This window comes from Podarcis bocagei, assembly GCF_964188305.1.
Source record: "Podarcis bocagei genome assembly, chromosome: 5".
NCBI lineage: Eukaryota > Metazoa > Chordata > Lepidosauria > Squamata > Lacertidae > Podarcis > Podarcis bocagei.
In genome coordinates, this window is record NC_138129.1 from 52847635 (window position 1) to 52861558 (window position 13924).

Consider the following 13924-nt stretch of genomic DNA (forward strand, 5'->3'; position numbering starts at 1 on the left):
TTTAATTACACGAGAATGCCTCAGAAATTCTCTGCATTGGAATGTTTATGTTTCAGTCCTGATCTAGTCTTCAGAGTTCCCTTCTTTTAAAAAAAACAAACAGCAACAGACCATTCACTTCCAAGTATGGAATTTTTTTTCCTAGATAACTTGAGTGTCTGCTGGTGATGTTCGTTGTATATTCCAAGCAGTGATAGTTTTATCACTGAGTACGGGGTCTCAGCTGCTGCCTTTTCCGTGAGGTACAGTAGCTGTATATATGTGTGGCAGGAGAGAGATAATTGGTTTTTTTATGATAGAGAGAAGTTTGCAAAAATGTTAAATAAGCAGCATTGTGAGTGGGAGAACCCTAACAGTGGGAGAACCTTTTGTGATCCATTTGAACATGCAGCAAGCACATCCCAAATGCAGACAGGGTTAAATGTTGTACAGAGTCCCTGTGACCAGTTAGACAGCTACTACTGATCTCAGAATATCAACATTAATTATTTCAGCTCTTCTGGCATGGGGTGTATTCCCTTTGACAAGCTGGGGCTTTCCATACCCTGGGCATGAAAGGCAGGCTCCTTCTCATATGAGCTCTGCTTCACCTGCCAATGTGCAGGATAGTTGGAAGAGTGACTGTCGCTGGGGATATCTTGGCAGATTCCCAAACAGGGCATGGGCTGGCACACAGGGTGGTCTTCAGGCCCTTGAAGAACTACACAGGACTGTGCCAAGTAGCGAAGCAAAGTGTCTTCTGCTTTCCCTCTTTAGCTGGGATCTGGCTTCCAGCCACTCAGTACCAAGAAGCTCCTTAGCTGTTGAGTTTGTCGAGGAGAGATAGGTCTTATCTCCCCAAGCCTCTTGCCAACACAGGGTTTCCCATATCCAGTTACCTTTCTAAGAACTTTGGGTTGATTCTGCTGTTTGGAAAGTACACAAGACAATTCTAAGTAAAGTGGATGCGCTAATAACCATCAGGAGAGAAGCACACTGGATTCTCGAGCCTGAATCAAAAAGCTACTCTTCCAGTTACTCTCCTTACCAGACCATAATTATCCGGGTGGAGCAGGACAATAAATGGTTGCCTTAATCCAGAAAAGCAACAACTATGCAAATCTCTCCCCAAGAGATGCAGCACTCCTTCTCAAGGCACATGCCGGTCTCTACAAGGAAATTGGCTCCACACTATCCCTGTTGCTCATCTTTGTTTCAAGCTCAGAATTAATTCACTGACAGTGGCAGTGCAAGACCTTGAAGGCTCTTCTGCCTTCAGGGTAAATTCAAAAGAAAACAGGTCTCTAACCTGGTGAGCAGCAAGCTGCTTTGCTTTTGCTAAACCTAATTTTTGCGTATTAAAGTGACTCATTCAGCCAGTGAGCAAGGCACAAGCCTTAAGCATATTTCTGTCCCAAGAGTCAAGGATGTGGGGAAATGGTGTAAACAGCACAAAAGGAGCACAAAGCTTTGGCATCAGTTTGGAGGGGATCCAAAATTTTAGGGTTACACGTTATTGAAGCTGGTTTGGTACCTACAATCATTCATAGAAAATGGAAGCTACAGCACATCTCCTCTTAAATTATGCAACGGACAACCAAAAACCTCCAGTTTAACCAGATGCTTCAATAAAAGTGCCATCTATAGAAGAGTACCTTGATGTATGGTGTCATTGGGGGTGGAGAAAAAGTGAATTTGGATAATGGATATTAAAGAGAATTTGATATATGTGGTTTGGGGAATGAGATGTTGAGGTAGAAAATGTGAGCCAGTGTGGCGTAGTGGTAGGACCGCAAAGGCTTGGATTCAAATCCTTACGCAGACAGTGGTGAAGGTCACTGGGTGACTTTGGACTGATCTCTCTCTCTCTCTCTCTCAGCCTAATCTGTCTCACTGGGTATTGAGAGAACAAAATCGGAGGAGAAAACTATGTACAGTGCCCTGAAATTTTTGGAAAGACATAAATGTAATGAATTAGTTTTAAATATAAAAGTGGTGTCACCACTGCAAAAGCTGAGAATGGAGTTCTAAGCATAATTACCTTAAAGTAAGTCCCTCTGAAATCAACTGGATATTTTTTGAGTATGTAAAGTTGGTTAGGATGAAGCTGCAACTGGGAGCAGGGAAGTATGGTAAGCCTTACCTCAGCCCCTGGTTTGAGCCTTACCTCAGTCCCTTCGGCCACCCACTATCTCTTAGCTTCAGCACCATCGCCTCCCCTCTGCAATATGGGGATAATACATAATATTCATTGACTCTGCAGAGTTCTTGTTATGAGGATTACTGAGATGCTATTGTGAAGCATGCTTGGTTTTTTAAACACACACCCTGCCACTAAGTTAAAAATGTGCAAGGCAGCTTACAATGATTTCAAGGAGACTCACACTGACAAGTTTAGCAATACTGAAATGCTAAGTGTGTTTCTTGCGGTGGTGGCCTCTTCTAAAAGGGCATGTACACACACAAAAAGAAGGTCCAGAGGCAGAGCAGAGGTCTCAGGTTCAGTGTCTAGCATCTCCAGGTAGGGCTGGGAATATCCACTGTCTGAAACCCTGGAGAGCATAGATACAGTCTGACTCAGTATAAAGCAGCTTCTTAACTTCCTGTGAGATGAGATGGGCTGAGGAGCAACAAAAGAGAGTGAGGCCTTCTGAGTGTAAAAGGTAGAAATGTTTTTGGTTATGTTTTTTTAAAAAAATCCAAAGCAAATTAAATTTTGCTGGATTTTGTTTTATTCTGCTTTCATCAGCTGCTTATGTCTCCCCACCCACAATTTAATTTCTGCTTACATATTGTGTTTTGTTTTTGTGTATTTTCAAAGCCAACCCAAAGGGATATACGGTAAGCTGTGCTTACAAGTATATCTGAACCAATAAGCTCGGTTTGGACAAAATACTAAGCTGAACCATAGCTTAGCTCTGGCTAGCATGGTGGCAGCAGGACCAGGAAAGGAGAGCTGCAGCTGCAGTATTCAGTCAGTGAACTCACAAACTTGCTCATTTGTTCTCAGCTGTGGTTTGGTTTAGCATCACATGCAAGCTGGACAAGCAACAAGAAAAATGCAGAGAGCAAAACCAAACCCTGTATATGGCATTTATTGACCTGACTAAGGCCTTTGACACTGTAAATTGTAACATCCTGTGGACTGTCCTTCTGAAAATTGGCTGCCCAGATAAATTTGTGAACATCCTTCAGCTCCTCCATGATAATATGATAGCAACTATCACAGATAACAATGGCTCTCAAAGTGAACCATTCACGGTGGTATCAGGTGTTAAACAGGGTTTAACTCTATTCATTATTTTCATCCCCATTGTCAAAGGGAAACTCCCCATTGGGTAGAAATCATATATCGAACAGATGGAAAGCTCTTTAACTTGAGTAGGCTGAAAGCAAAGAGTAAGATTACCATAACTTCCGTCATGGAGCTTCAGTATGCTGATGACAACGTAGTGTGTGCACACCCAGAGGATGACCTCCAAACCATCCTAAATATTTTCGCAGAAGCTTATAAAAAGCTTGGCCTATCACTCAACATCCAAAAAAAAAACCAAAGTGCTGAACCAACAAGCACAAACAAACCCTCTGCAGTGCCACAAATCCAACTCAATGGTGTAATGTTGGAAAGTGTCAATCACTTTTCCTACCTGGACAGTTATCTTTCCACAAGGGCTGACACTGATGCCGAAATCCAGCATCGCCTGAGCTCTGCGAGTGCAGCTTTCTCCCGATTGAAGCACAGGGTGTTTGAGGACCTGGATATTCGCAGGGAAACCAAAATTTTTTTTACAAAACTATTGTACTACCAACCTTACTGTATGATTGTGAAATATGGACCACTTACAAACACCATCTCCTACTCCTTGAAGGATTCCATCAATGGTGTCGCCGTAAAAATTTACATATCACTTGGGAAGACAGGTGAACTAATGCCATTGTACTGGAAGAAACAAAGATCACCAGTGTCAAAGCAATGATTCTTCAACATCAACTTCACTGGACTGGTCATGTTGTTCGGATGCCTGAATACTGTCTCCCAAAGCAACTACACTATTCTGAACTTTAAAATTGAAAGCGTCATGCTGGTGGTCAACAAAAGAGGTTTAAAGACTCTCTCAAGGCAAATCTTAAAAGTGTAGTATAAACACCAACACCTGGGAAACACTGGCCTGTGAGTGCTTCAATTGGAGAACAGCCTTTACCAAAGGTGTCAGGGGCTTTGAAGACGCTCGAACTCAGGATGAAAAGGAGAAATGTGCTAAGAGGAAGGCATGCTTGGCAAATCCTCACCATAATCAGCTCCCACCCGGAAACCTATGTTCCCACTGTGGAAGGACGTGTGGATTGGCCTCCAAAGTCACTTACAGACTCACTGTTAAGACCATGTTTATGGAAGACAATCTTACTTGGCTATGAGTGATCGCCAAAGAAGAAAGAAGACACAGTTGGCATGTGGCCCGTGACTGATTATCGTTGAAGGAATGCAGCCCTGAGTAGAAAGAAAATAGCCTGTTGGTGGTCTATTTGAAAGAGGTTTCATAGGGGCCAAGGTATAAAGTTACAGAATCCAAAATAAGGTGTGTTTTTCAATTATGATCTCTGGTTTATGTGTTCCGTAAAACTAGAGTACCTTTGAAATAAGAAATGCCTATCATGTTCCATGAAGTTGGATTGTTGCAGAATAGGAGACATAATTAAATGGACATTATTTAATTATTTGATGCCTAGAAGCAGGTGAGCACAGAGGTGTGCATTTCTATGGGCTGTGCCTTCCAATCAGCTCTTGCACCAGAGTTTTTAGACTTCTGTGAAAAAGAATGTGTAATTATTCCTCGTTTCCCAGACCAGGAAACAAGGAAAGGATGTGAACAGACTTGATCCAAGTCACTACCAGTAAGGAGTAGTCAGCCCCTAGATTTTTTGCTTGCCATGAAACACACTGGGTGACCTTGGCCCATTCACTCACTTTCTCAACCTAAACTACTTCACCAAGGCTAGAATAAACTGGGAAAATTTACATCCATGTATTATGTGGAGACAAGAAAGTGCTTATTTGTAAAATATTTTCCTAACAGAGCAACCCTGACTTCTCAGATGAACAGCGTGAGGTTTGCCCATGGGTGCCTCCCCAGCAGCAGAGATGAGTTCCACCAGTGGAAAAGGTGCATGTCTAGAGCCAGCCATGTTCCCAGTGGCAGTGGCTGCCATTAGGCCCCCAAACAGGACATTCCCTGGGGTTGAGACTATGGCAGGATAGCCTATGGCCAGCCTGGAGCTACTGTAAACAATTCCACCGATTAGAACCAATGGAGGAGGGAAGAAGAAGAAGAAGAAGAAGAAGAAGAAGAAGAAGAAGAAGAAGAGGCAGAGGCGGCAGCTGCAGGGAGGGGGTGAAGGCTAAATAGGCCCACCTTCCATCCCCTCAAACAATCCTGGCTAGCAGGAGTCTGCAGAGCTTTGGAAGTGGTGATAGAGCTGCCGTTTCATACACATACAGCAGCTCTGCTTAGGGTTGCACTCAAATTCAAGGAATTTGCTGCCACAAGAAGCAGTAATAGGCACTAGCTTAAATGGCTTTCAAAAGAGGATTAGCCAAATTCTATCAACAGCTATTCCCCATGATAGCTAAAGGGAGCGTCCAGGGTCTGAGGCAGTCTACCTGCTGGAGGAAAGATGGATTTTTTTAAAAAAATATGAATAGTATTATTAGCATGCACAGCAGTAGAACCTTACATATCCTACTTGGGACTTGCATACACCAGAAGCTGCTCCTCCCCAGAAGCATTGGGCTCTAGGAGTTTGATTGTAGGGAATGGGTTACTTTGGGGGCGGGGGAGGCCCAGTCTCAAGCGCTCCACCTCCATGACTTTGGGTTTCACACACATACAAAAGATTTCTACATAGCAACCATTTCTCTTTGCTTGACTCACAAGTCCTTCTTATCTTTGAAATGGGTTGGGTACTTAGCATTACTGGTGATACATAACCTTTCAAAACACCCTCTGAAACAAAAGAGAATACTTGGGTTCATCTACTACCATTATAGCCCCCTCAGAACAGCAATGAACTGTCTCTATGCCGTTGTTTTTAGCCAGCGTTGCCAGCTTAAACTTTGTGCTCTGAAAGAACAGCAGGGCCTTTTGTGAGCATTGTCTAATTGTCACCTTTGAGTCAGTATAACCAAACCACATGTAAAGGCAGGCGGGTGTTCACATTATAAATGCGTCTCTTAAAAACAAAGCAAAGAAAAAACTACTGTCACTTAATATTGCACTCCCCAAACAGAACTGCGTGAACTAACCATTTATCAGGCGTAGATTAATACAGCCACAAATGCTGTGCCCAGGCAGTGGGGTCAAAATGAAAGTAAAAACAACTAGAAGAAAATGAAATTCAACCTAGAGTGGCCTCAGATTAAAGGGAGATTCACTTATCAAGGCTTGGCAGGTCCTTCCCTTGGATGGAAAGAAAACAATCTTATCAGGAGTAGCATTCATTTTCATTTGTAAGGAGTTTCAGAGGTGGTGGGGGAACTCCAAACTTTGCTCCAACCCAGGGTGGTAACACACTCCTTTAGGGGGAGAAACAGATTGAAGTCCTGAAAATCAAATTATGTATGCAACTAGCTTTTCTGGAGGCTATTTGATTAAATCATTACTTGATTAAATCAAGTAATTGTTCTGGTGGAATTTACCTGCAAGTTCAGTCATTGTCGTTGAGAACCATCACTATATAAGAGGCTAATTAATCTCTTTCCTCAGCCTATTCCAAAGCTATCTCATAAGTGTCTTTAGGATTACAGTCCTGCAGTTGGTTCAGTCTAGAACTATTTAAATAAACAGGAAAATAAATGGGGACTTCAGTTGGACTCATGTGACTGTAATGTGATTGGACCTGGGGGCTTCCAATAAAAATATTTGTGTGAAAATTCTGGGCACATGCTTATCAGAAATTAAAGCAAATTGGAACTAATTTTGTACTTATTCAGTTTGTTTCTGTCAATTTGTATTCAAATGGAACAATAACAGAAGCTAAATAAGAGTGTCATTCTCTCCTGGGGACTAGAGAGAAGCAACTTAGTGAATGGGTCCTCCCAACACTTGTGCCCTTCTAAAAGCAGTTGCTCAGTTATCCTGCATGGTATGTATACAAATTAAAAATATAGTATTTCATAAAGACATTTTTTTTAAAAAAAATCAGCATCCAGCATCCGGGTGGAAAATATGCCTCTTTAGAAACCTTTCTCTCTCTCTCCCCCCCCACTTTCTTATTTGTATTAATTCATAAAACTGAAGTTAGAATGATAGTTAATATTGACTATTCACCCTGCTAAAGAGAGTTGTATCATCTACACCTATTATAGTCACGAATCTCCTTTGAAACCTTTAATGGTTACAGACATACAAAATATCAATTAAAAATTCCCATACTAGAAAATTACAGCCCCACCTATTATTAGGAAGAAGATTTATTATTATGGTTATTTTCCAGGACTATAAAAGGCAAACAGACTGAAATGGCTGGAAGGGCACGAACTCTCCTTGTGTCTGTGTATTAGCGCGCGCGCACACACATGTTCAACTGCAATGTAATCAGACCTCTTGGCATTATGAACTGAACAGACATTACCAAACATATAATTAAGGCTACAGTCTCAAGTAAACCTACAAGGAGTTCAGACATTAAGCTGTATGAGACTTACTTCCAAGTAAACAAGGTTATGATTTGATTATAAGGGTACAGTCCAGATTCCACTGAAATCAACTGGAAAACTGCTATTGATATCAGTGCAATATGGTTTCCTTTTTTGTCTCTGCTGCCTACCCAGGCATGCACACACTTTCATGCAGAAGCATACTACAGTTACTTGGACTATTCTATGTTGGAACATTTTCACTTTGATCATGTTCCTTGATGCAGTGGTAGTTCTGCCACTTCACTGCGCATCCCTTCGACTCTTTGTTATAGAATTCACTGGCCCTGTGCATTTCTCTTTATATACCCCTGTTATTTTTAACTCTGCCTACGCAAATCCCAGATCCGGAATGAGCTGCGGCTCAGGGCCAAGGGGAAATGGACACGGCACAAATTTCCTGCCCTTTTTACCTCTCTTCCTCTATAACATGCTAAGAACAACTTTATTTTCTCCTACTCTTAACTTTCACTGTTCCAGGAAAGCTTGCTGGCAGCCCAAATGAGTGTAAGAAGGAAGAGCCCCCAGGGTCTGAGTCCTTCAGATGGAGAACAGCTTAGCCCAGCCAGGCCCTGTCATTGTAGTGTCTTCAAGGGATGTTGAACACCTATTGGATAAGGGATCTGTCAGGACAAAAGGTCAGCCTGTGAAGTAACAGGTACAACCTGCATATGCACTGTCTCCAGACCAGGCAAGCCGCAGGAGGAAGCACAAAAGAATAGACAGACAGATGTGCACACATCTAAGGGGACAGGTGCATTTCAACCTGTCCAAACATATGACCCTGCCTAGGGCCACTTGCCATCCCAGCTGCTTCCCCAGTTGGGTGGAAGGTGAACCCATAGGAGCAAGCTAGCTTTTGTCTTCCCAGGTTAGGATATCTCTTCACCACATTGAGATAATCGCTGTTAATGGCATATTAACAGATATGTCCATGGTTTGTGAGTAGTCAAATTTGCAAGTAGAGGCAATATGCAGAAAGCTCAAAAGAGGCCATAGCAGATGTTATCTCTTCGTTCAAGCACTCCCATTACCAACCCAGATATCAAAGTTTTGCTACTAATACTGTTCTATAGTACATTTCAAGAGCTCTGAGTACTTTTTATATCTCATCTTAGTAATTCTTACAACCACCCTGGAGGGTAGGCCAAGTATTGTATTGTTACTTTCATATTACGCTGACTAGAGTAGTGTCTTTATGCTACTGCATAATTTGCCATGCTTTTGTCAAATCCACTGCATTGTTATCCTGAACCATGAAGTCTTCATAGTTGTCACACTCACATCAGTGGGTGTTATATATGTACACATTTGCCTGCTTGTGATACGTTAAGCCAGTGGTTTTCAACCAGTGTACCATGGGACCCTGGGGTGCCTTGAATGATGGTCGGGGTACTGCGGGCAACACTCACCTCTGTCCCTTCCCTTCCTCCTCTGATGCCCTCTCGCGTGTCGACCTCCCAAAGGCTTGTGTGGCTGTTTGTTGCAGCAGCCCTGGCTATAAGCACCCAGGCAAATGGTGCCTCTGGGAGGCACCCCTCTTTTTTTGCAGCTCAGAGACCAGGGGTGGCTGTGGCGGCTGCCCAGGGGACTCCCAAGGAGAGAGGAGAGGAGGCTGAGGGAACAGGGGCGACATAATTGGGCTTCTGAGCCCCGCAGGGCTGACACAGAAAGAAAGTAGTTGGTCAAGGGAGCCATGGACTCAAAAAGGTTGAAAACTTTTGCCTTAAGCCTTTAAGATAATAAGGGGAGCCTTGTGAATCAGGCCAAAGATACATCTAGTCTAGCATCCTGTTTTCTCAGTGGCCAGACAGATGCTTATGGGAAGCACTTGATAATACACAGAGGTGAGCCCTACTTAAAATCCAAATTTTAAATTAAAAATTAAATCAAGTGAATTAATCACATTCATTACTTGATTAATGTCTGCCACCCAAATTGAGTGCAAATATACATATGATATCTGTAGAACAAGAGTGGTAACCTTTTTCAGACTATGCAGACGAGAGTGTGTGAACTGGCTATTTCATTGTAGCCAATTGCTCATGTCAACTGAAGGCCCCCCACAAATGTCACTGTTCATGTGAGTGTTTCCAGTACATTATGTCATGCAGTCTTGAGCTGCATTAAATCACATAGCTCAAAACTAAGTATGTTTACTCACCACTGAATTCTGTCCATATCAAAAGTAAATGGGCATAGGATTGCAACCTTATCAACGGGTGTGTGTGTGTATTTCACTCCAAATCACACTGTTACAGGTGTATCACGCCTGCTAAAACAGCATTTGATGAGATTACCAGAGATGGCAAAATAATTTTCATGACACTATAGAGTTGTTGGAGGATAGGTCAACCATTGCTACAAGCCACAGAGGTTTGGTTCCAGCTCCACCGTCAGAGGCAGTAGGCTTCTGAATATTGGTTGCTGGGAATGGACAGTGCATGAGAAGGAAGAGATTGAGATAGAGATGCATTCTGCTAATGCCTGTTTCTCCAGGGAGCTTCAACAGCTCAAGCTGGGAGCTTTTATAAGAGCTGAAGAATCCACCCATTCCTGGATCTCAGCCAGACCCTAATCTGGACAGGTTTCTCCCTCCTTTCAAGTAGCCTCATGTGCAGCTAGTGGTGGCTCTGGAACTTCTGTCTAGCTCCCTGTCTCTTCTGCTGTTGGGGGAGGTGGGCAGTGGTGGGTCTGAGAGCCAGCAAGAAATCCAGGTAGCTGGTATGAGGACCTCCAGTCCTTGGGTAGGATTGTCCAGTTCTAATGGCTCCTCTGAGCCATTGGCAGTATGGAGATATGCTAGGGTTCTGTTGTCCCTGTTCCTCATCCAATGAGATCTCTGGTTCCAGGGCTGGGCCAAGATTGTCCCTTCCAATCCAGAAAGCATGGAAGCAGAGTATGTCCTACATTTTTTTTTTTAATTCTAAATGGCTTCTGTTTGGGCCCATTGGGAGAAAGCAAGAAATCAGCATAGTGCACGCTTACCACACCATGATGACCGCCTAGTCCAGATTCAGTTACTGAAACAATGAGCAGAAGGCATTAAAATCCTCAAAAGGAGACTTGACTGGCAGACATTATTTCTGAATCTATTGCCTTCTCCTCCAACTCACCTCTGTGTATTTTGGTAACACTGGAATGCAGTTTCCCAGCCAACTTTTAATTAATAATGAATTATTATCTTATGGTATCTGGGGCATAGATGATTCTTACATCTTTGCCGTTAAGGTGGCAGATCAATATTTAAATAAGAAGGACCTTGTGGAGTTTCCCCATGGGATTCCTTTATAAAGATGGATATTTGCCATGCGTACCTGTGAGTAGCTAGAAGATCATTTGTTCTATGGAATTGCTGAGTCTCTTAGGCAGTTATGTGGCAGTAGTGTGCTCTATACTGCAAGCCATAAAGCAAGGCACACCTGTCTTTCAAACTCAGTAGCCTCTTCTTACTCACCTGCTAGAGATGGAGGCTGTGCTGAACTGCAACAAACAAACAAACAAACAAACAAACAAACAAACAAACAGAAGCTGAATGAAACACATGTATATCCCTGAACATCAGGGATGGCTAACCTGTGACCCTCCTAGTGTTGGACTACAGTTCCCATCATGCCTGAGAATTAGCTATGCTGTCTGGGACTGATAGGTGCTGGAGTCCAACTACAACTGGAGGGCCAACTGGTTAGCAAGCTCTGCCATACATTTTTAGTTTTCCTACTGTTTTCCAGTTGTATGAACCCAATAGTTGCTGTGAAAGTTCATTCAGCACACAGAGAGTTAAACAATCACACAATATTAACTGCTCAGCTTATAATACTCCTACAGGGCAAGTTATCCAAGCACACACCCACACTATATGCAAAAAAGTTCTTTTAGATAACGAGTAAGAAAAACAACAACCCCAACTTAATATCAGACATGTAACATATGCGCGGGCATTCTATTTGCCCTTCGCAGCACCACACACACACACACACACACACACACACGAGTAGACAGCCTTGGTCAGGCACAAAAGTCTAGAAGGAACAATATCCTTCTCCTGATCAGGGAGCAAGTCGCTTTCATGTTGCATTACGTAAAGCTTCCTCCCTCTGTTCCAGGAAGTGTCATTTAATTATCCAGCTTTCATATTGGTAAATAGGTTTGCTACACATCACAAAAGGGTTGCAATTTTTGGAAGCAGGTTTGTTCACTGTTCAGATTAGCTAATCTCTTGGGGCTCAGGTTCCAAAACAGTTTCGGTTGCTAATAAGCAAGGAAAAAAATTAGGGACATGTTTTTCGTCTTCTTTCTTTTAAGAGATCCATTGCTGTTTTCCTCACTCTCTTCCCACTTTCAAGTGCTTAGCAGGGAACTTTGGAGTCTTCATCTTCATCTTCATCACCTTCTGCCCATACTAAAAAAAAATGCACAAATATATGTCACTGAGTTCATTACCTGAGATCAGTCCCTTTCTTCAGTTTGGGACATTTTATTTAGTTCTACATGTGTGATTGGCAATAAAATGTGGTTGTATGGAGGGCTCCCATTCAGATTTCTAGCCAGCCAGGCATGCTATTTTCTAGCATACTCTATTTAATTTTGTTTCCCTGGTTTTCTATCCCCACCCCACCCCACCATTCATCATTATCTGGGCACTGAGCATTGGGCTGTTTTGGGGTTATAATTTCCCCAAGATGCCCCCTCAAAAAAAAAAAAAAAAGTTGTTGTGCTTCTGCAAGTTATGAGATTTCCCCAAGCTTGCTGAGTTCTCTTATGCATGCACTATGCCATTTTTTAGCTATATAATGCTCAACATTTGGAGAATAAGTTCACTTGCCCTAAAATAAAGCATCTTATTCTCTCAAGTAGTGTGTTTCTCCTTAAAATATGATAGGTGTTGTTAATATATGATTATTTATTAAATTTATATACCCACCTTCATCCGAAGATCATGGGCGGTTTACAGTATAAAAACACAAAAATACATAACATAATAACAAATAAAACAATAACAAAGCGATGAGATGGCATGCAGTTTGTTTAATCATTCACTGTTAGTTGGCTGCAAGAATGCTGCTGAGATGTTATGTTGCTATTTGCTTTTGCTTTCTTGTCAGTTTGATTTCCAGCATCCGGTTTGCATTCTTTGAGCTAGACTTTTATAGCAGGCAATTGCTGCACATGTAGCCTGTCCCAGAAGAGGACAACCATTCAAAACCTGTAGTCCTGCTTTAATTCCAAACATGATACTCAGGCACTTATTGTAAAAGGGATGCAGTGACAGAAAACTTGCTGGGGATCATGAATGGGAGAGTGCTGTTGCACTCATGCCATACCTGTGGGTTTCCAATTAACATCTGGTTAACCACTGGCAGAGCACTGGGAGGCTCTCTGAAAGAGTGTCTCCTCCCATGTCAAGATCAGCAAGGGGTTTTGTGACTTCTCCCAGTCAAGGATATATGAAGTAAAGGGCCCAATAGCAGGGCCTTTTCAGTGGTAGCTACAAAACTCTGGAATGAGCTCCTGGTGGAAAAACATCTTGCTTTGTGGTTGCTTTAATTGAGGAGACAGGTAAAGATGCAACTTTTCCACCAGGAGAGGAAGTACGATATAAAGTATAGGCATTGCAGAATGATGTAATTGTTGGAACTGCTGAATGTTTGCCGATGTCACTTTAGTTTGCTGTTTAAATCACTTTAATGTTTTATATTAGGTATTTATGAAGTCTTTAATTTGTAAACTGCCCTGTGTCCATTTGGTAAAGGGTGGTATAAAAATCTGTAAATGAATAAACAGAGTGCTGGACTGGTTGGTCCTTTGGTCTGTTCTTAACTGGTATATCCCACAAGCCAAACACAATTGATAATGACAAATTCATCTTACGACTCACTTCTGGCCTTCTGGCATTTTTAGCTTGAGCCAGTCTTCCAAATACTAACATTACAAGAAGTGGGAAACTAGCAATATACAAATTCCATGGCCCACAGGTTCCTTTCCAGTCTTTATCCTGCCTGGTCCAGAAAAAAGCACCAGTCAATCTAGCTAGTAATATGCAGAAAACCCAGCAGTGACAGCATTATCTATTCCACTAAAGTTTTTTTGCAGGGTTACATTAAGGCTAAATCACTGAGGCAGGGTCACAGAGATAGGAGGAGCAAGTGGGACCTACAACAAAATGTTGTAGTAGTGAATGCTCTTCAGGTTTCCAGCCAGACATACCTTCCTTCAGGGTACTTCACTGTGTTCCACATGAAGGCGTGTGCA